General features: G+C 39.9%; 1 long non-coding RNA gene across 1 annotated transcript; it reads right to left on the minus strand.

The window, feature by feature from the left end:
• LOC121074871 lies at positions 1 to 23,512 on the minus strand. Its single transcript, XR_005822586.1, has 5 exons — positions 23,278 to 23,512; positions 17,234 to 17,319; positions 2,917 to 2,980; positions 1,573 to 1,686; positions 1 to 1,448 (listed from the first exon to the last, which is right to left on the minus strand). It is a non-coding gene; the product is annotated as an uncharacterized LOC121074871 (long non-coding RNA).

Raw genomic sequence — 23,512 nt, forward strand, 5'->3', positions numbered from 1 at the left:
AACTCATTTTAGAAAGGGTAGGGTAATATATGGAAATTAGTCCAATGTACATAAAGCAGTCCAATTAATTTTCACAGGTGAGTTGCTGAATAGAAGGGTTTTGAATATAACTTAGCTACAGAGAAAATAATAAAAAAGGCATTGCCCAAATCCATCAATCCTCACACAGGACCTCTGTTGTAGTGTTTCATATTCATCATCCGTTTGGGGACAAGCAACTCATCATTTGTTTTGTTCAGTGAGAGGTATGAAATAATACTAAGACTATTGAACATAGTTTCAGGCTGCTTTATAATGTTCCTAGGGGCAAAGACAGCAATTTTTTACATGGAAATGCAACATTAGAGAAGCGTTGAATATAAAATTATCCATGGCACTGTGCAATTTGGCTGTCAGCAGGGAGGAGGAGACACCTCCCCTGAACACAGGGCCCCGCAGGACTTCCCTGCGATGCTGCAGGAAAAGCCAGACATACAATTTGCGGAGAGATACTTGGCGCTGCAAAGACTCTTATCATCACAACTTGTCTGCATCTCCATTTGGGGATTTATAAGAGCCTACAGTTTTCAAAAAGTGGCTCCACTAAGCCAAACACACTTCAAAACACTGCCTAGAGATGACTGACCATGCTTAGAAATACAACCGTGAGGCAGCTAGCCCTGAAATAATCCCAAAAGCACTGCACCTTATGCAAACCAGAGGAATGACAGAGGTACGCTTAAACAGTCACTTTATTTGGCCAAGAAGGGCTGGCAGCTGCCGGAGGTTACATCTGTGTCACCACTAACACCATGCCACAGCCGGCCTGGAGGCCGCCCCTGCAGGAGGCACCGCAGATGCCTCTGTAAAATCAGGAGAGATGTCAGCCTTCTCCTACAGGTAATGCCCTCTCATTGATGGATGTAACACTTTTTTGTCCAGTGCCTCATCATGAAAGAGACGAGGAACAGCCCAAACAAGGCTTGAGCTGGTAGGTGTTGCAGGAGACTTGTCATGAGCCCACAGCTGTGGGTACAGACAGACATCCGAGAGGAGGCAGGACGATCCTCCCTGTGCCAGGGAGACTGAGCCTGAACACATCAAGCTTTAATAATGAAACACAGGGTTACATCTAGTTTAATTTATCAATTTGGGCTGTTACTTTTCACTTGGAACGTGTTCAATTTTAATCCTTTGAAGTGTGGAAAAAAGTACGGCAGCAGCCTAAAAATCTGTGTGCTTGGTAAGTAATAGGATGCAAAAAAAAACAAACCTGTTTGCTCTTGCAGCATGTCTTGTCTTCTAAAATCTGAAGGAGAAAGGACAAAGTAGAGCTGAAAACTGCTGAAACCCTGAACTTGACTCAGGCCTATCTTCTCAACACTTCCATGTTTCTCCAAGCCCAGACCAAGCCGCCTCTCGTCCCCCGCGAGTACAACATATGGCTTCATTCAAGAGAGTCCTGCCATCTGAAAATGAGGTTGCATTAATATTTCAGTGCACATTTAAGCACTAGTCCTTAGAGTGAGTTTCCTGCTCAGTTCCCTTTGCACACAGCAGTCCTGGAGAGCCCACACGCGACTGCTTTCTTACCCCGGCACAGGCGCTGATGCAGATCCCTGCCTGCCCTCGCTCCATCCGTCTGCTGAGCACACCTTCTGCAGCTGGGAGCACCGACACGGTCCTGGCTGTGCTAACGTGTCTCGGCTGAAATGATGAACAGCACTCAGACATTTTTCATGGAGGAAATCAATTACTGTTCAGTAAAAATAACTAGAACAGCTAAATTTTTCTAAAGTCAACTATTTGCCCTTTATTAATCACCTGGGCCCAATGCCATCCTTTTTTTCAAACACTTTTATCAGCAGTAGGGGAAAAAAGTGCGTATGAAGTCACTGAATCTAGTCTGAAGCACACTTTTTTGTCCATTTCTGTGAGTTTATAACTTCACTGCATTCTCTGAAGACCTTCCCAAGATACAGACCTTTTTATATGATCAATTCATACACCACCATAGCCTGCAAGCTAGAAATATGTATCTATTACATGCACCTCCTGTTGCAGGCAGTTTTCCAAAAACCTTTGCCATGAATCTCAACAAATTAAGTCATTTCCAAAGTCAAATTAAGTAATTTCCAATATTGCCTGCAAGAAGTTAATGAAATGAGTGCGTGCTCCTTCAGCTAAACAAGAAAGAATTTTAACCATCATCGGTCAGTCTCAAATTATTCATGTTCAAGGCCAAAAATGAGTCTGAATTAGCCTTAAGTTAATAATACAGTTGATAAAGTTTTTCCTGTATCTTTCTGAGCATATGAAGAAAACCCTGGAAAAAAACATTTCAGAATTCTTACTTAAGGTTTTTCTGTTGTCATTTCCTAAAGGAAAGAAACTGTACAAACACCGTCTTTGATTTGCTAACTTTCATACAGAAATGTATCATTAAACAGTCAAAATATATATATTTTGCATCAAATGACTTATGCTATGCAAGCTTACACGTATATCTTTTAGACACCGTATACGATGCCACACAGCCCATATGGCAGATTACATTCATCTGTCAGTAACTGATCACTTCTGAAGACACTTTGCTCTCACCTCTGAACTGTTTCTTATAACCCACAGCTTCATCTGTGTTTCCAGCAGCTGCATAAAAACAAAGACCTGCTTAAGAAGCATTTCTTCGCATGACATATAATTAAATTGGATTCTAATTACAGATCATAAATTACAGAAACTTCTTTAGAGGAAAGATGCCCAGAATGCTATATGGAAATGCAGTGTTTATTATTGAGGTTATTCTAAAAGGATTAGGAACTGAACAAACTACACAACAGTGGGACCAAATCATGAATTCTGTATTAATAACATGTAATCACTTTTAAGGTGGTGTTAAGCACTAGCGTACACAAACATCATTCCCTGTTTACATACTTAAAAATTCAACATCGCTTCTGTAGAGCACCAGCAGAGGTAAGGTCTGTGTAGTTGTTGCTTCCTGTAGTAGGAGAAACAAATGATACCTCTGGTTAAGTTTTTTCCAATAAGAAGGTGGACACCAGTATGCAGCCAAACCCCTCCAGGAAAGCCTCAGCTCTAACATAAGCACTCCATTCCCAAAGAGCAACTATGAGCCAACAAATAGATTAAAGAGATTAAAGCAACCAGCAAACGCTTAGTGCTTGCTCCAGCTGAACCCTCACCACAGCAGTAGTGTCCTTGCAGAATTCAGATACTGCGCATTGAGGAAACACAGAAGGATATGAAACCACAGCGCTAAGTATTTGAACAAAATAAAGTCTGATGGCTGGAGGGCAGAGACTAGAGCCACGGTGACACATAGAAATCTGTGTTTTGGCTCCTGACACCTCAACAGGGAGCCCAGCAGTCACTTGGGCTTGTTGTGCTATGAGCATGAGGAGCCAGGCACCCAAGAGTGGCTGTCTGCAAACCCACACCAAGATGGCTCCATGGACCAGCCAAGGAGTGGCCAGCCCCAGATGGTCCCACACAAGACAGACCACCCAAAGGATGGCTGGTCCAGCTGAAGGACAGAAGCCTGAATCAGGCCTTTGTCCTGTTGTCCAAAGAAATCACCTTCACAATGCCAGGAGACAGGAGCCGCCCAGGCCAAGGTGGGCAGACACAGCTTCCCCTCGTTGAGCAAGCTGAGCCCCCCAGCACCACAGTGCAGCAGGGCTGCTGAAGGCTCCCAAAGGCTCCCAGCTTGTTTAATGACACCCACGGAGTCTGCTTTTGCAGGTGGTATGAAGAAATCCCCGATGAAGCATTTTTATAATAGCTCTCTGGTCAAAGGGAAGGAGAGGATGCAGCCCACCGCGTTTGATACATATTGAGTGAGGATAAAATAAGGCTTTGTCCAGGGTAGCTGAAGAAGGACAACAGGTGAATGCTGGCTCCAGCAGATTCCTCACACTGTCCCTGGCACCCTAATGACGGAAAGGCAGGATAGCAAGTGTTATGGTTCGTAAGATTTTGCTGCCATCTTCTGATGAGAAACCATTACACGGTAAGAGAGGCGGCTGCTGGACTTGAGGCAGCCCCATGCCCCCACGAAGACACAGTCCCTTGGGATGCACCCATTGGAAATCCGGCTCCTTCGGCTCCCCAGCAGCCCACTGGGCTCCATTGGAGAAGTGATAACTTGATATCTGAGGCATGATAGCTAGCGAATATTCTTCAATTTTTTAAAAAAAATTTTTTTTTCCTTTTTAAGTGTTTGTTCTCCTCTGAAAATGGGTTAAATATTTCAGTGTCTCATTTAATGTAACATTTCTAATTCTTGAAAAATGGGGCTTTATATAATATGCAGAAAAATCAGCCTACCATTAAAATATACTACTTCTGAGGATAATGATGAAGAGCCCACTTCTATTTTGCATTACAGAAGCACACTAGCCTTGCTCCTTTCTCGAATGTACCATGGGCAATTTCAGACTAAAACATACAAAACAGCCAAACTGGAGGAAGAACGGTCCCCTTTTAGTGTCTTGATCTGCAAAGCTTTTTCAGTATCTTCAAAAGAATTTATGTTTTTCTATTCCACAATATAAATCAGATCTTCCCATTCCTGTCTTAGTCCTATTTATTTTACTCTCATTCCCCATTCTTCATCACAGATGGAGTCAAATGAAATATTCTTTTTAAAGCCATTCTCTTTTCTTGAGTAGAATATCACATGCACTTCAGCATATGTAATAGACCACTGAGGGCTGTTTTTTTTGGTTGCTGTTTTGTTTTTTCCCCCCACTGCACTTAGGATAAACTTTAAATTCCCTTAGGCGTACTTAGAAATTATGTCAATGTAATTAAAAACAACTCAGAATTTTGTCAACCCCCCTTCAAAAAAAAAGCCCTTTTTTTTTTTTAACCTGTACACGTTATCCTCATCACTTCCCACACAACACCTGGACTTTGGTGACTACCTACATTTATCACAGGTGCAAACACAGATCTGCGCAAGGGGCGGTGGAGCACAGTGTGGCACCACGAAGACCCCTCACGTGGGCAGTAGCTGTGATTTACCAGGAGCAGCAGGAGTAACGTTGCCCCATGCACTACAAAGTCCTTGCCTTGCAGCAGAAGAGCAGTCAAGCCCAGCCATCCCAGCGTGCTCATTGCACTTCTGGGTAACTTCCGTGCCCCAGCCCAGAAACTAGATACTAAGAAAGAATAAAGCATCAATGATGAATCTAGTTTTTAGTGGGAAGTGTATATTTACCACCAACTCTGCTTGGTGTACAAGCTGGAGAAATAGTGACATTTGTTGCTATATGATAAGCAAAGAGCAGAAAAATAGGCATATATATTTCTAATTTTTAACTTATTAAATCTAAATTATAGTTTATTAGAAAAATAATATAATCTATTAAGTCAAGTACTTTAATATTATCATGTTATATAACTGACGATATTCTTTTATTTGATGGAGTTACAGGCCTATCTGTAAGTTTTAGGAAATCAGTAACTGAACACTTATTGTTAAGGGTCACTTCCAGCCTTATTTCCTATGAGTCTTTGAAGAGGAGCATCGCAACATGTGTACATGTCAGTTGAGATCAATACAAAATGTACTCTGGGGGCTGGCAAAACTTCCTGGTGTACTTTAGTCTACGGCATTATGTATACCAGTGATATGTCCAGTTTTTGATTTTCTCACCAGATACTGCATACAACAGTCAGGGATTTGTCCTAAGCTACTATAACCTCTCAGAGAATGCATCGCCATCTTCTTTTCAGTAATGAACTCTACAACACTGAACTAAATTTGAATGATAGAAGTGATCAGAAATCCATAACATCCTGTCATTATCGCTGAGGTTTGTTTACTTCAACAAATCTAATGCCATCTGATTAAATTTTATAATGTTTGCATATCGTACCATGAACTTGCTCAAACATCAGAAAATGATTGACTCTTCAACAGAAAATGATATACAAATGAATGCAAATCCATCGACTTAAAATGTAACAGACTGCATTGTTTGTTATGGATGTGGATCTCAATCTCTGTGTTCATACAACTTCACTGCTGTATAGCACACACATTGTGAGTTGGCCTGCATCTGATCTGAAGTGCTTTAATTTAATATATTTATTCTCATGCATAATTTATTCACATTTCTTGCATAATTACTTTTTTTTTTTTTTCCCTTTCCAGGAGTTTAATGGGTTTAGTTCATCTATGCAGAATGGTTAGAGAATTTAGGCATAAAAAGTCAGGACATGCAGAAGTCATCTCAGGGTTCAGACTCCAGACCCACCTTACACGAGCAAAAGGCCACAGCTGTCAGTCCACAGAAGAGCTACATCATCATGTGAACTACGGAACAAATTACCCTGCAATGGAGCCCAAACCAGGACAACATCTTCATTTGAGCTTCATAGGTTAGGTTTTCTATATTTTGATTAAATACACATCTGAACAGCCATATTAATAAAATAACCTATTAACTGACAACCTAATTTGAACAGGCAAGATCACAGGAGTTCAAGATCTATCTGAAACCCTCTTCATTATGATGTTCATAAACACCGCAAATATCATCGGCAATTGCAGCCAGTGCCTCTGAGCACTAAAAACATTACTCCCTGCACCACAGCAATTTTCCACATGCAGAATGCGGTCACAAATTAACTAAACCTGACAGATATTGTATAGTTTATACTATACACTGCACTCCGTAGCACTCATTCTTCATGAGACATTTCTGAAGAGTCTTTTTCTTCCCCAGAAATATGTATTCTGTTACAGTGGATCTCTTGCAAGAAGAATGGAATGATATTAGTTCTTAACAAATCTGATGAGTGAGCTGTCACATGCAGAAAATGGATCAATATTCAAATTTTTTTAAAAAAATCCATAAAACATCTTTCTTTCTGCTTTCTTTCAAGAATACCAATCAACAATCAAGAATACCGACGTGTTCTCCTTGAAGAGGATTTCCCTTGTCCTTGATCAAATGACTGTTAAACTCTTTAGTTTTCCATAACAATCTCCTTCTCTGCTTGTGCTATCTGAAAGTAGACAAACTTCTGTCCTGCACACAAGGTTTCAAAAAACTTGCAGGCAAATGAAAAACTCATTGAGATTTGAAGACAACCCACTCAGGGAGCCACAACATATAGCACGACACATACCGTGCCTCAGACTGCTCAGTGGAAATAACAAGCAATATTCCTTAAAAAAGTCTAAATCAAGATTCACTGGAAAAAAAAGCGTTTATTGCAAAAGATTTGATCAGCTCATGAATAAATGATAAGCAGCACTGTTTGCTTCATTCTCTGGAATAGGACACACAAATGAATCCATTGGCTGTCAGGTCCCATGAAGAAACATATGGCTCCAGCCTAATAATGCAAATGTGTCCACATTTTGAAGCAATTAAAAAGCTGGCATTATTAGATGGCTTGTAATTTGGATATAATGCATCTTCTATTTTCACCTAGGGCTTTCCTTTTAAATTTATTTCCTCTTATTTTCCATAGTGCTCATTAGTTGAATCCTGAAAAAAGTTTTTTTTAGCACTACTGTGCTCAATATAATTTGGTATTTAATATATTTCTAACATTTTATATTCAATTATAACCTTCTCTTACCTTCTCGTCACATTTAAACACAAGCTGCCTGTATTAATGTCAAATAGTATCTTCAGCACCGGCAGTTTCTCATCCCAAAATTGGGTATTTCTCTGTATTCTTCCTACCCACCTTCAACCCTCTCTGACCTAGGAGCTGAAACGACCTTAAACTCATAGCTCTGTCCCTAGCCTCTTTTCCTATGATGCAGAAGCCAATTCTGGTGGAAAACTCAATGAAACCAGAAGTTGCCTCTGCTGAGAGTTCCAACAGTCTTAAAATGTGGTAAACACATGATATGCTAAATTTGTATTCCTCTAAAGTTGCTAAACAGCACCAATTGCACCTAACATAGCATTAAATTGATGGCTACCTACCATTTCTTAGTCTTCCTAGTTCTCAATATGCATTCTAAAAATTCTTTGTTTAAGTTCAGAAACAGAAGTTCTTCCTAAAATTGCAGTGACACTACCACTGTCATTATACCACCATAAATGAATGAAGGTACAAAACAAAGAGCAGAAAAAGGCTGAAACAGAGCACGTCAGGAGACGTCAAAGCCTCAGATAACGTGCTGGCTGTATTCCTTCATTATTCCTTCAGACTGCAGGTTCAAAGTTTTCAACAGAAATTAACGTAATTATGGCATAAAGAAGAGTGAGTCTATTGGAAGTTCACAAACCAGTAGAAAAAAGTGTCGTTCTTATTTGCCCACGTTTCCTATCTTTATTTTCCTGTTACCCAAAACAGGAGGGTCACCACATCAGTCCCCACTCAGAGTCATCTCAGACAATGCAAACATACTGCATGTTTAGTGCACCTGATGCACGTTATACTGAAGATTCGAACACAGAAGTACCTTATACACATTTTTAAAAATAGCTATGGCTACGAAAAGATTGTAATGGCCTTATAACAGCATGGTTAATTACTAATATTTTAAATATAACTGAAGCATCATTAATGTTTCTCAACCACAGGCCAAGAAAAATGTTATGAGAATTATTAAATGTCTTGTCTAGAATGTTGCAGAGATGATGATGATGAATAGACATTCTCAAGTGTGTTAAAATATAAAGTCTCTTAGCTATAAACAGAAAATACGCTTTTTATGGATTTTCACAGATAATGAAGTTGCGGGCTCAAGAAAGATTTGCATGCTGTTTGTGTTTGATGTATTGCTTCTTGAGGTGGTGTCACCATGTAAATTTACTGTTAATGTGTTGGGGTTTTTATCCAAGATAAATCACCTTGTCCTGAGATTTAAATGAGGACAAAAAAAAATAAAGAGGCTTAAAATTAAGAAGTCTTCATGGATATTTTGTTGTAGTAGATTAATGGGAATATATCTAAACAATTAAGATAAATAATTCCATTAAAGTGTAAAAGTCAGTATATTTTCTCCTTTAACCTTCATCTAGTGTGCTATAGATTACTACTGGAAACGCATTTAGTAACTACTTGAAAAGACATTAGAATGCAGGCACAAAATCTGTAAACATTTGGGTTTGGGGGTCTCGGGATGCTGTTTAAGGAGAACCACAGCACATCTGTCAGAAACCTTAGCAATCTAAATAAAAAAGGTGTTGGCATTACAGTGTAAGTGCTGAATCAATTCACAAAACAGGTCTGAAAATGAAACAATTCACAATGCAGCTGCATTTAGCAAGTCTGCAAGAGCTGCAAATCATTTTGGCCAGTGCCTAAAATCAATGGGATCTAGGGATGCAGCAAGCACCGGGGGCAGCAAGCACTCCTTTTCTTAGCATTGGCAGAACAGAGGAGTTGGCATGCCAAGGAAAATAATATAGAAGACCTGACTACGTGCCCATTGGTACGCATGCTCATTTTAACTACCAAAAAACAGTGACAGAACCTGCTCTGGGGAGGGCGAGCAGCTGCAGGCAGCCCCAGCTGGGCTGGTTCCGGATCAGGCCCCTACAGCCCAGCCTCCTGCACCACTCTGAATTTTGTTCCTGTGACAGGTTTCACTGGATGGGGATGTCACAACTTCCATGGTCTCAAAGAATTAACTCTTGTATCTTGTGCTATTTACAGAGTGCCAGGTATAGGTAATATTTCTATTTAAGAGAGTGAACAATCATCTACAATCATTCCTTACATGGATGCTTAATTTCTGTCTCTGTAGTAGGTGTGAGTCAGTATTAAGCAGTGAATTAGCCTCTGTAGTCTGTTCACGCGGTCTCTATAATATGGATTGATATACACACACTTAAAAATACAGCTGCTGAATATATTTTGTAATAAAACCTACACTCCTGAATGACTGTAAAACTGTGGTCCTTTTTAAGTTTAATATTTACTCTTCCTTTTGTCACAGGGACACAATGAAGCTGATTGCTTAGATACAGATGACATTATAGTCTATCTTTACTTTGTCATGCTTTTTTTCTTTAACTCTGTGCATTTACACATGAATGGGCCATTGGTTCTAAATGGCAAGAAGATCACAGTGAATTATATTCACTTTAGTGGTATGGTGTCAAATCCAATCTAGTATAAAATTCCACATCTTTTCAGATGGAGGAAACCATTTTAATTTGTATCCTCAGCAGCTGAACTTTCCTTTTCACCCTTTCAGTGACAGCACAGCTAGATGAGGCCAGGAACTTCATGCACACACAGTCCATTAGACATCCCTGAAATTCAGGGGTATTTGGGGAATCACTTCCATAACATTTGGAAACCTAGCACAACCTTAATTTTCTTTTCAATATCAAAAACAAAAATAGAGAACACTGATATGCTTGATTACAGGTAAAAATCAAGAGAAGTTGTGGCTCAGATTTGCAGTAATTATCAGAAATGTAGTGTTGCATAGTAGGTCTAATCTGGGTGCAATCCAGCACTGATTTGGCTCTATTGATCATTTATGTGTAATTGAGCATCTCTAAACACTAGGTATGACTGATATCTTGCTGGTGCTGGGTACTCCACTCATTGAGACACCAGGTCTATCCTGGAGCCTTTGACAGTTGCTTCCAAAGCCAGAAAGACAAAATCATGTTGGATTAAACACCTACACGACAATAGAAAGTAACAGGGTGTGCTTGTACTTAAAGTGAAATATCTTTATGGACTTTCCTAAGGGGGATGATTAGACATGACCTTCCCTACCCACATGAATAAATACCTGGGAGACAGCAACAGAGAACACAACCGCCTTACTACAAAAATGCTGTGTTTGGCTGGGCTTGAGCCAAACTCACAGCTTGTGCATGTCAAAGTAAGCCTTTGCCTGATGTAGTAGATCCTGACTTGTTTGTATACCCTGGTCCAAAGATCTTTAGATAACCAGCTTGCACCCTTCTTCAGCGTGAGGAACCCTGAAGCTCTTCCTGCAAAGCAAAACCTTCTCGTCTTGTTAACAAAAATAAAACAAACCAGCAAGCCTGGGAATTGCCGTACAAAACTGAAGTATAATGGGCTGTAAACAAATAATCTTTCTGCTTGCTTCAGTGGTCTTTAGATGAGGTCCTAAGAGCTTTACCCTGCCAATCCTTCCCAGCCTGGAAAGGCTCATTAAAGCACGAGGACAGGCTGGGGGCTCATAGCACTTTCTACTGGGTAAAAAGTGGTCTGAGCTCATAGAGGGCTGTTTATAATCATTACTTTCCCTGTCACCATTTATACTCTAGATATGATTTTAGAGAACAGTGCAGTCTTTTCTATTAAAAAAGTATAAAATGGGTGAATTCATTATGAGATGTGTTCTTGCATAGCTCTGCCTGGGTATGATTGCCATTCACTTTATACAGTTGTAGATGATTACAAGAGTCATTAAGCAGCATAAAATCATGCATGCTGGCTAATTAATGTAGAATTTATTCTCCTTTTAGTTACTTTTGTTATGCCTGTTGAACTCCGCTGGTATCAGTAAAGGTAACATCAGTAAAGACTGTAGTGAAACTGATGTAAGTGAAGGAAGTTGGACTCAGCAAGTTTAATGAATAATAAAACTCTAAGAAATAGAAAAAGAAAAATCAAGCTCCCAGCTACATCCATGTATTTATTGTAATTGTACATCATTACTATCATTCAGGCAATTTTCCTCAACATTAGCGTTCAAGTGACGCTTAGTAAAATTCTGGGGTTTGGTAGAAAAGTAATGAACATGTTCAGAGCAGTGTGAACAGGGACATAATCCCCAAAGAGTTCAAGCTGAGGCTCCTGAAGTTCCTATTCTTTCTTTACTGCCACCACAAAACTACTCTAGTTTTACAAAGCATCTTCCCAAACCTTCCTACCAGGTGCCAAGCATTAATACCTACAGCTCCTCTAATTAGGTGCCTTCAGCATCCATGTGGTCAGCAGTTCTGCCCATATAGACCCCAAGCCTGACTTAGGCCACTGTAACCCAATTTAAACACACATACACACGAACAAAATTTATCATTTTTGTTTAAAAAGTCTATATTCCAATATTAAAGGTTAATACAAACATACCTTTGATTCACTTTCTCCTTCATCCCACACATTTTCTCTCAAGCCACGTTTTCCAGACTTGGCCTAAATAAGTGTTTTTTAGCTCTTCCAAGAGTGACATCATGCTGTGACATGTGAAGCTGAGCTAGCTCTGTCATGTCAGATTATGTGACATGACAATTTGATAGGCAAACCTGATATGACACCACAACTTGAAAAGATCCACTTTTCTTCAGCCATGAACTAGTGTCAAACTTTCTGCAAGGGATATGCATAAAAATTTATCTTTTTTTAACTGAAGTCTTAGCCCTTGACCTTTTAGTAATGGTTTGAGATGATCGTGGCCAGACACCTGCCATGACTGCCTTGTATATTTTGACAACAATTTTTCTGATGACAGGAGGAAGCTGTTGCCAGACTGAAAACTAACCTGCTCTTTACAGAAATGGAAAAAGTGCTTCAGAAGTGCACAATATATTGCTTGTGTTATACAAGCTTGTACTAATAACCTTAATGATTATTAGAACTGGACAAAAATGGCTTTTATCTATAGATATTCATAATCTTAGAACAAAGTAAGAATTTTGATAAGTGAAAAAAAGTTCTGACATTTCCTTGAGAAGTGTTAATCCTTCACAGAAAAAAAAACAAAAATGATTTTTTTGATTTATATATTCCCACCTCTCTGAAAGCATTTTCTAGATATATTCATGGTGGTTTAAATTCAGATACCCACCAAGAGTTAGACCCAGCAATTAGGCAGAAATGCAGGACTATTCCTGACAGACACCACGATAATCACAGCAATACATCAACTCCAAAAACATAGGTACCCTAAGGAGAATTTAAGTGGAAATGCATAGAATGAGCTGATCCATTTTATTCACCCTCCTAGTCCAGCATTAGCTGCAAGAAGATTTTACCTAGCCCATATACTTGTTCATATATCATAATTCCAAAATTGTATTTTGGCCAAGGAGCTGTCTGAAGTTTATTATAAGCTGCAAATGCATTCTGTTTAATTGGTCTAAAAGTGTGTTTCTTATTTATTCTCTCAATTTTTACATTTAATATGAATTATCTAACTTTAATCTCTGCAAATCACTTATGAGATTTAAAAAAAAAATCAATTTTTCTTCATCCCCAGTAGTCAATGCTATTATTTTACCTCAGCTGACAATTTTGTCAATGAGGCTTGAACCACGATAGATCCCTGCTTATTTCATAAGATAAATAGCACAAATTTGTCTCACTGCAACATCTGCACTATCAAGCAGTATCTAAGAGCATCCATCCTGCTACCACCTGGCACACAACACGTTATTCCCTAAATTCTGCAGCAGGATCTTATGGCAAGCTTGACTCCCCAGGACACGAGCATTGACCAGTTAAGCTTGCATCACTGTAAGATTTCTTGTTGGTATCAACCTGGACTTCCATTAAACAGAACAATGTTGTTAACTTTTCTGACATATGTCCCATTTATGACAATAATAATAATGTTCAAGTCTGCCTCGCTTGTAGGCTGTGGCATAGGTTGGATAGTATACAACTTAAATTCAGTGTAGTGACACACTAATAGTTATTTTGTAATGATTCCACCTATTAATCATGAACTTCCAACTGTGTCCCTGCTGTCTGTATTCATTTTTCTCAGGACAGATGCAGTAGCAGATAGTTGCAGCACCAGAGAGACAAGACTGTGCAAAAATCCCCTTCAGTTTGGGTTCATCTGTATTTGTTACATGCTGAGGGCAACAGCAAATAACTGTGCAAAGGGCTCAGAAAGGGCTGCTGACATGGGAGAGCAACGGCCAGCTGCTCCCATGTGGCTTCTCTCTGCTGCAGCCAATGAATTAAGGAAAACTATTTTCCACACAGACCTTGGAGATGGTCATGACATCCAAGTTTTTTTGGGGTGTCTTCAGCTAACCATGTCCGGATCCACTCGCAGTGACTGCTGAGTGGTTTACCAGCTCGCTCCTCACATCTCCCCCCTCTCCCCATCCCCTTTATGTCCAGTTATGAGCTTTTGCAGCAGCCACATCATTTGCAGCACTACTGAGGCCTAGCTCCTTGCACAGAGCCCAGCCCTGCCCACAGGCTGCCATCAGCTAGCCACCACTAGGCAAGCACAGGTGTGCTCCAGAAACACACAGCATCATCTTGGTTTATTGGTGTAATTACCCTGCTGCAAAACTTCTCTTTACAAGCCACAGCTAGGGCATTTAACACCAGATGAGTCTGCTGCCTTGTTTGATGGGTCAAATACCACATGGTGATTCAGATGCCCTGAGTCATCACGAGCTGCATCACACTGTCAGCTGGTGGCCTGGAAGAAACACCTTATAAGATGGAAATTTTGCTTCATTAAGTAACCTACACAATATAATTGGTCTTTTTATTTTATTCATTGGAGCCCTCTTGGTCACCTGGTGCTGGACAAAGTATCCGTAAGAAGAGTAATTGCATCCTCCTGAAACAAATATTGCAGGGCCATTCCTAATGCCCAAAGCAGTGTATTTGTATGTGACCACAGGTATCTTTTAGCCGCTTAATTAACTCAAAGCTACTTTTCAGACTGTTTAGTTGCTCTTGGAGGAATTTCCAGTTCTGTGAGATTATCCAAAGTAACAATAAAAAAATGTTGTTTCTACTTTTGGAAGCAAATCCCCAGGCAGACAGGCAGCTGCCTGCATGTTCTTGCCTCTGTCTGAGCATAATGAGGGCACACTGATCATCAGCAGTAGCTTACACAAGTGCTTGCTGTCCTCATGGCACTGTAAAACCTCGAGCCAGACCAGACAGGAAAAATATATCACATTTCAAATGAAATGTTTGCTTGCTCTGGTGTGCAGCCTTATCTCCTGCACTTTGTAATTCAGGAATAAAGAGCTTTGACACAAAGGAAGCTATCTGGATTGACCACACTCCCCGTTCTACAACAGGCTTTGACCTCCTTGGGCCCTCAGCCTCCTGTAACACTCCCAGGGCAGGGTTTGGTGAAGCAGAAGGGGTTGTGCTGCTTTCCCTGAGGGCAAGGGGACATCTACTTCATCCCTCATCTCTTCAGCTTAACAGAGCAAGGCCACAGGCACAGAGCTCTGCCGACCCAAAACTCGTCTCTGCTGTCCCCATTGGCACCATTTGTACCCAAAAGGACAAAAACGATCTCAGGAGCTTTTGCTCCTCACTCCCAGCGCTGGTGCTCCAACAGCTTGGAACTGGGTTTGGGACTTTCATCATTAATCCAAATACATGGTGCCAGCAGTTTTCTGTCTTTAACTGCCTAGAACTGTTAATATTAGTATAACGATCTTGTTTATATATTTATGAACCATTAATAAATCATTAAATGCTAATTATATTTCCTTTATTTTTCTTCCATTAGAGCTGCTCCCCTTGCTGCTCTTTATTGACATGAATATTTCCAACCCACAAGCACATTCAGAAGAACTATTCCATAAAGAATGTCTCTTAAATCATTTACAACTAACAAATGCTCTTAGCTATGGTAGCAGACAGGATCGGTTTATTCAAACGATGCAAGAGGAGTCATTAATCTAGAATACACAGCACAATAATATTACCAGCAAGTGGCATGTCGTGGGTCAGAAGAGATGCTGGCTGCAGCCTTATCAGGGACCAACCAGGAAGACCCTGTCTTGTGTTAAGTATTTATAGACAACCAGAGCTACTGGATCTCTAGCTTTTTACTGGTTTCTAGATATGCAGTTTTAAAACTTCCAAAATACTTATGACAGCCTCGCGGCTTCAAAAATGGTGTACCAGCAGCCACTCTTCTTACCAGAGGACTGGTGCTTCAACATTTCCTCAGGGCAGCTTCCTATTTCCTCTACACACAAACCTTTGTTGGCAGTAACAAAGTGTTGTCTTAGTGGATCAGATATGATGCTGTAATTCATTTTGGCTGCCAGTTTACCTAAGTTGATGAAAACACTGAAAATGTTTCAAGCCAATTTTTGCAAGGACAGTTGTCATTTTGTAATTGAGCTCATCCTAACATCTCATAATGGAAGAAGAATTTAATATTCCACTCCATTTCTCAAGAACTAATAAAACTACACCATACATATTATAAAATTTTATTTTATTTCAGGAAAAATGCATGTCTAGACTTCCATAAATCTAAATGTAAACTCAAAATACAAACTAACACTTTCATTGCTGGAGTACACACTTCCTTCTCAAATTTCAAGAACTATGAAGACTTGTTTAATTTACGAGACAAGCTCTTGGGAGTGCCAATGTACTTAGTGGTCTATTGGTGCTTTGCATAGGATCTCCAATGCAAACCTCCCATAAAGCTATAACTTAGCTATTTGAAATTGAAACATGAGACTGTTCTTGCATTTTCAGCTAGAACAAATCCATGGTCATCCATATTAACCCACTGCAAAATGACTATTTTCATCATAACTCTCTATATCCAAATAAAAATATTACTTCTCTAAGAAATTAGAAAGAAGTCACAAAGAAGCAGAAACTCTGTATCAAGAAAATATGAAATCATTATGTAACACATGAAATAGCTACTGAGCATGGGACAGAGCAGATGCATATACCTTGGTGTTCATATCTCATAGCACAATGTTAGTAACATTTTAATCAACCACAGCCCTAAGTTGGGGAAGTTTCTCTGTCTTATCAAAGCTCAAGAGTCTCTCAGAATGCCTAGTTTTCTCTGAATAGACTCATCTCACCTCTGAATAGACTCATCTCTAGATTTTCATCAAAAATCTAGATTTTTCATAAATTTGAAGTCAGAACACTGGAGAAAAGCTATATTCACCACCAAGCTGAGAATGTTTAAATTGACTAGGGAGGGTTAAAAAGAAGAAAGACATGCACACCCAAGAGACCTCTTGCCACACAGCAGAAATGCCTCTAGGTACCAGCCGTGCACTAAGATGTCCCCAGCCACACATACTTGCTGTAAATAAAGTTAATAGGGCTCTAGAAGGATGGCAGGAGCCATCGCCATAGATCCAGCAGCAGCCATGCAGTAATCGCCACAAGGACAGATACGTGCTTGTTATGTGGATAAAATCCAGGAGCAATGAACTAAATCCAAAGCTCTCAAGCTAAAATTTCCCTAAGCCTAAAAGTTCATTGTTGTTACTAGTACTAATTACTATTTGCTACTATAAATGCCAAGCTCTTCCACTACACCTGGTATACTCACTTGAAGGAAAAGATCCACCCAGAAACCAGTTGATTTTGTCCATTACATCCTTTTGCTTCTTTTCCTTTTTCCTGAGGCATATTATCCTGGAGCATAATTGAAAAAAAAAGATTACACCTTTTCTTATCAGTTAGTACATCTCGTAAACACAAGCTGAAATGCCATCAGCAGTAACAAGGCCATGTGTCCCCCATATCAGGACCTTTCCTGTGGCTGCACTGCTTCCAGCCTGGTCACAGAGGGATGGGGACAGGTGATGGAGCACAAGGGTTAAGGTCCAGGGACAGACCCTGGGAAGCAGCAGGAGACCTCAGGAGTCTGTCTCTCACAACACTGCACTGCTTGTTTTGAAGACTTCTATCAGGGCATTGCTAGAAAAAGTGACAAAATATGATGCTGTCACACAGGTCACTGCATACCATCAGACATCACATTAATTTCCATCTAGCACCAAGCTCTGAGCTGGAAACCTAAGCAGAAAGGTTGGGTATGCAAGGGCAGCGCTGAGCCACCCAGTCACAGATACATTTGCAGTGGGCAGATAAGGTCAGCCAGCAGGCAGAGCTGCTAGATAATAGATCTAATTCTGCCTCCAAACCTTTCTGTTGAAGTGAAAATGCAAATCTCTGATTGACAAGATGCTTCACACTGGTTAAAAATGAAAGCCCTTTTCCATCCCCAAACACATAATTTTCTGCTCATAGAGATCCCATCTTTAATTACCAGCTGCTGCAAATGATCTTCTTATGATCATTAACTGTCAAATCCTGAAGCAGCATATTTCTTATTGCCCTCAATGTTCAAATACTCCACCTGTTTCTAATTAGTCAAACTACCAAAGCCTACCTACAGTAAGGCTATTCAAACCATACACTGCAGCTGCTAAATGCTTCGGTTCCTACAATGTAAGCCAAAACCATATTTTTTATTATTAAATGGTATCAACCATCCCTACTACAATTGTGACTGAAGTAGGACACATTAAAAACAAAACATTTTTAATGAGATAACAGCACAGTCATTGCTAATGATGATTACTTGTATTATCATTGCAATCATTTTTAATGAATGCTCACTAGCACAAACTCTTCACTAGCTCAACTCACATAAGTTAGTCTCATCAAAATAATAAGCAGGATTTAATAAGTTACTGTGACACCTCACTCCGCATAATTTTTATTTACTGCTTTATCATTAGGATTACTTATTGCAGCTGTTAAAATAAGGTGACTTTTCAGACTTTGATACCACTTCTCATTAAAAAAAATCTATTGATTCTTTAAGATTTATATAATAAGGATATATATATTTTTTTTCTTTTCTTGTAAAATGCTTCTGCTACCCCACAATATAAGTAAGGTTCAATAATAGCACATAACATCAGTTGAGTGGGAACCAGGAAGCATTTTCTGCCTCCAGCCTTTCAAGGGGATCTGCTCTGATCCATGTACTCCTGTGGCAAGGGCCTCTTTACATTCACAAATGAGGAAGATGGAACCATCCAGTTTTAAAACTTTGATTTGCAGATGTTAGCAGCTTATCTTGACAGCTACTTTAGCGGTGATACAAGTCAGAGCTAGGTGCTGTAGCAATGTGAATGCACTTTTGTAATGTCCAGAAAGCTGCTGCTGTAGGCAATGGGGAGAAAATAAAACACCTTTGTTTATCCAAGTAATGGCATGTTTTCATTCACACAAGACACTCATGCTGATTTAATTTTTTTTTGTCATACGTTTTAAAAGTTTGTAAGAGAAGTCCCTGAAGACAGTATCTAAACAGTGTATTTGCAGTTAAAATACCTTGACAGTAAGTCAAGCTTACTGCACCGGTACAAATTACAATTACTGCAAGTTCATCAAAAGACAGTGGAATTATTGTATATAAAACCCCAGGAAGTTCAGAATCTGGGGCTTTAATTAGACTATAGGCATTAATAATATTACTACTAGCTACAGAAAAGAAGCAAATGACTCATGAAAACATAATATGTAACAGCCTAGCTATATCACTTTGTGCCTCCATACTTTAAGCTTTTTGAATTTCTCCCAAATGAACAGAATTTCACAAAGAGCTGTTTAACATGTAGATTACCCTGCACTGAGACATAAAACATTTCACACCTTTCAGAGCTGCTGATTGCAGATACCAAGACAAGAATCGTGCAAATGAAACAAGCTAATGTCCTGCTGAACTGTGGATCTACAGCATGTTTAATTTAAAATGAAATCTGTAGCCAGCAAAGAATAGAAACTGTAACTTTTAGTTCCATACATAATTTATAACAACCTTAAGGCACTTGCAACATCTGAAATTAAATAGGAAATGAAATTATTCCCTGAAGGTGTTGGGGTTGATGTTAGAAATGCATTTAAAAATAAGTACACAAATAGTTCATACCATTATTGTGCATATTACTCAGCATCTCTCATTATGGGTCCCTCACCACATTTCTCAAGATATTACCTTAAGCCTCCCAAGTGCAGTGCCTCTAGCACACTCCCAGCTACCCCTCAGAGAGGCATTCTTGGTGTGGCAAATTGTTTCTCCTGACGTAAATCTATACAAAGCACACTAGGGCTTTATGGCTGCTGAGGGCTTGCTTAAAGTATTTATTTATTTTAAAGTGCAGAAACTAAATCTGCTATAATTGTAGGCTAAAAATGGCTATCCCCTTTCCATTGAGCCCTGCTTCAGATAACCTTCACACACTTTTAGGAAATACATTGGTACTTGTTGATGTCCTTCAGTGCCTACCTGAGCCAAGAAAGTTATTTCTTCTCACAAAAAAAAAATAAAGAATTGGAATAAACTGAAAGCACTGGGACACAGGCTGGAAACTGGCCCCATCTTCCAATGGGGGCACCACAAGGGAAACCTCATTTAAAAGAGAATTGTTTACCACATAACTTTTTGCTTGGCTTCTGGGCTCCAAGCACGCACTGCTGGCTCACATCGAGCTTCTCATCCACCAGACCCCACATGTCCATCTCTGCAGGGATGCTCTCAGTGAATTCTCTGCCCAGTCTGTACATCCAGAATTGCCCTGACTCAGGTGCATCACCTTGGACTTGGACCTGCTGAACCTCATTAGATTGACATGGGCCTACTTTTCTAGCTTACCCACATCCCTTTGGGTGTCTTCCTTTCCTTCTGTTGTACCAACTGCTCCACTCAGCTTGGTGTCATCTGAAAACTTGCTGAGGGTTCACTCAATCCCATGGTCTGAGTCATTGATAAAGATATTAAACAGCACCAGTCCCAGGACAGACCCCTGAAGGACACCGCTGATCACCGGCCCCCACTTGGACATAAAGCCATTGACCACCCTCTGGGTGCGACCTTCAGGCCAATTCCTGATCCACCAAGTGGCCCACCTTTCAAATCCATCTCTCTCCAATTTGGAGATCAGGATGTCATGTGGGACCATGTCAAGGGCCCTGCAGAAGTCCAAGTAGGTGACATCGGTCAGTCATTCCTTGTCAACTGCCGCAGTCACTTCACCACAGAAGGCCACCATTTTGCATTGTAAAAGTCAGCATTACTGCCTGCTGCAGTTTCTCACTTCCAGTTCTCAGCACCAACACCCATCTGCCTCAGTTACAGTTTTTAGCAGCTACATTCACCGGGGAAAAAACAGCTTATGAACAGTGGAGTACAAGTAATTTATCATTAATTATAAAGCTAACTGAAGAATCGATATCATCATATTGACATATTATATTGTTAGAAGAATCACAAAACCACAGTGTAAGCAGCAAGCACAACTAATCATTTTAAAAGTTGCCTGATCTAATGCTTCATCTTTTCAGACAAAACCATCTGAATTAAAATGGACAATCTGTTTTGAAACAAAGCAGCTCCCACAGCCAGAAAGCAGCAATGGAGCCGTGAGAGGTGGTGGGCACTGTATCAAGGCAGCTGGTCCAGGAGAGTAGATCAAGCCCTGGCACCTCAAGGACAACCCAGGCAACAGCCACGGCCATCCCTTTCATGACACTAAGCCCCTTCTACTGAAACATGTAACGTCTACAGGGCAGGTATGGAGGGAGGGATGCCTCCATATAGAGGTAGACAACACCCTACATAGGCAGGATGGATCTTACAGCCTACCTCCCAACAGAGCTCATTCTCAACCTGAGTCCTACCCATGTCAAGGCAAGACTTGCCCTGTCTGGAGGAAAAGAAGAAAAGGACAAAAAAAATCCCTCAAATAGGAGAAAGGTCTCTGTTCTGGAAGCAGAATTTAAAGACTTCCTTTATCTGGGGGTTTTGTCTCTCATGGAGCCTCAATTTGTTCTTCCTTGATTGTTTTCTAACTTTTTCAATTATCTTGGGGGGCATGAATTTGTTTTCAAAGTCAGACATTAATTTAAAACAACATTTTTAGCAATCCTACTTGTTTCTTTCTGAAGGTCTTTTTAATGGCAGAAGCATCTGCATAGCCCATCAATCTTGCCTCCCTGATATCTTGAGAGCTATCTCTGTCATTATATAAGGGCTGCTTCAAGAGCATTTATTAATTCAAAAGATTCAGATATCTCGTTATGCATTACCTGGAGAGTATCTTACTGACTTGGGACACATACTTAAAGTTTTGCTACAAATGTCTCCAATTTTATCTTTATTCCTACTGCTTTCCCCATGCATATACACCAAAAATGCACACAGCTATACCAGAAACCCCCAGGAGTATTGCCAATAATTGTAAATAATAGTGATTAACGGTAATATCATTGTACTGGGCAAAGTAACACACATAAGGAGAGAAATACGGAAGGGAATATTTCACTTAAAAAAACACAACACAACCAATGTAAGAGATGAGTAGAGCACTCAGACACCCAAACACGTTGAAATTATGTTAGATGTGCAATACCCACAGGGACCAAAGGATGTTTCTTTGCTCCATTCTGACCCACCATAAAAACACTTTGTGCCCTATTAGGGATCTCACATATGTTTGAAGTAAAACACTACAGCTTGCTTTGGGACAGTTCCTCAACGTGCCAGCCTCCAGGCCAAAACCCTGGGCTGATTCTTCTACCAAAAACTGGAAAACCAGCCTCAAGAGGTGGGATCTAGGCACAGTCCTGCTCACAGAGGAGCCTTGCCAACACTCATGCTCTATCTGGATGCAAACCCAGGAGCACCCCGCTACATACCCAAACCTCTCATAAATCAGTAAGCGGGAAGTTACCTGAATCCCAGTACACTTGATTTATTTTCATCATTGCCAGCAAAACCCAAGTGATGCTACTGCATTTAATCCCAAATACAAATCTAATTGCTGAAATTATTGAAGACATGCTTCTGACATGCGAGCGTTGGGAATCTTATCTGCATTTTTTGCTTTTTCTTACCACAAAACTAATGAATGCCCATTAGGAAACACTATATTTTCTATCATAATCACACGGAAAGTATTATTGATAATAAGCAAAACAGGAAGATACTTGCTGCTGAGTTTCCCTCACTGGTTAGTCCACAAAGGTCGGTAATTGGAGTCAAAAATGAAAGATAACATTTAAGATTTGGTTGCCGTTGTATTGTTATTAAAGACAGCAGGTTCCAGCTGATCATCTATACTCAGCCACATTTTGTGATTCCAAACAAAGCTCATGAAAATGAGTGAACTCCACATTTTTGTCAAGATCTGCTCCGGTTATTTATCTGAGTGATGGCCAGAGTAATAACCCAATTTAAGAATCCTTTGCTAGCATCCCTACGAAGACCATTATACATCTGAGCAGAGCGCTTGTACCAACAATATAACAGAACTGAGATACAGGTTTTAAACCATTGCATTTCACACTTTGTTACAAAGACAGCATTGGAAAACCCATGTTATAAAAGATTTACAACATTTAGAAATAGTACATTTAAAATAACCATTTAGATCTATATACATTTTATTTAAATCAGGGCTTCCTAGCTGTTTTAGCAACACAGCACAGCATCGCTTTGCAAAGGGCTTGTAAAATAAGTACATTAACCAAGTTTATCATATCATATTTCAGAAATACCAAAAAATTGCTATAACTTACCTTCTCTGCACTAGGCCAAAAAGCTGTTATTGCTGTAAAGTGAAATGAACCCTGCACTTGTCATATGACTACCATTTTTCAACTGTAAAATACCAACTTAGGGCTAGAAGCACAGAGCTCAGCACCAGCCCTTCCTGCTTTTACATCAACCTTCCTTCCACCTGAAGGACCAATTGTTGGGCTTCCCTTTAATTTCTGACTGCATTAAAGAAATTTAATTAGGCCAAAATTGAAA

This window comes from Cygnus olor, chromosome 9 (assembly GCF_009769625.2).
Source record: "Cygnus olor isolate bCygOlo1 chromosome 9, bCygOlo1.pri.v2, whole genome shotgun sequence".
Lineage (NCBI taxonomy): Eukaryota > Metazoa > Chordata > Aves > Anseriformes > Anatidae > Cygnus > Cygnus olor.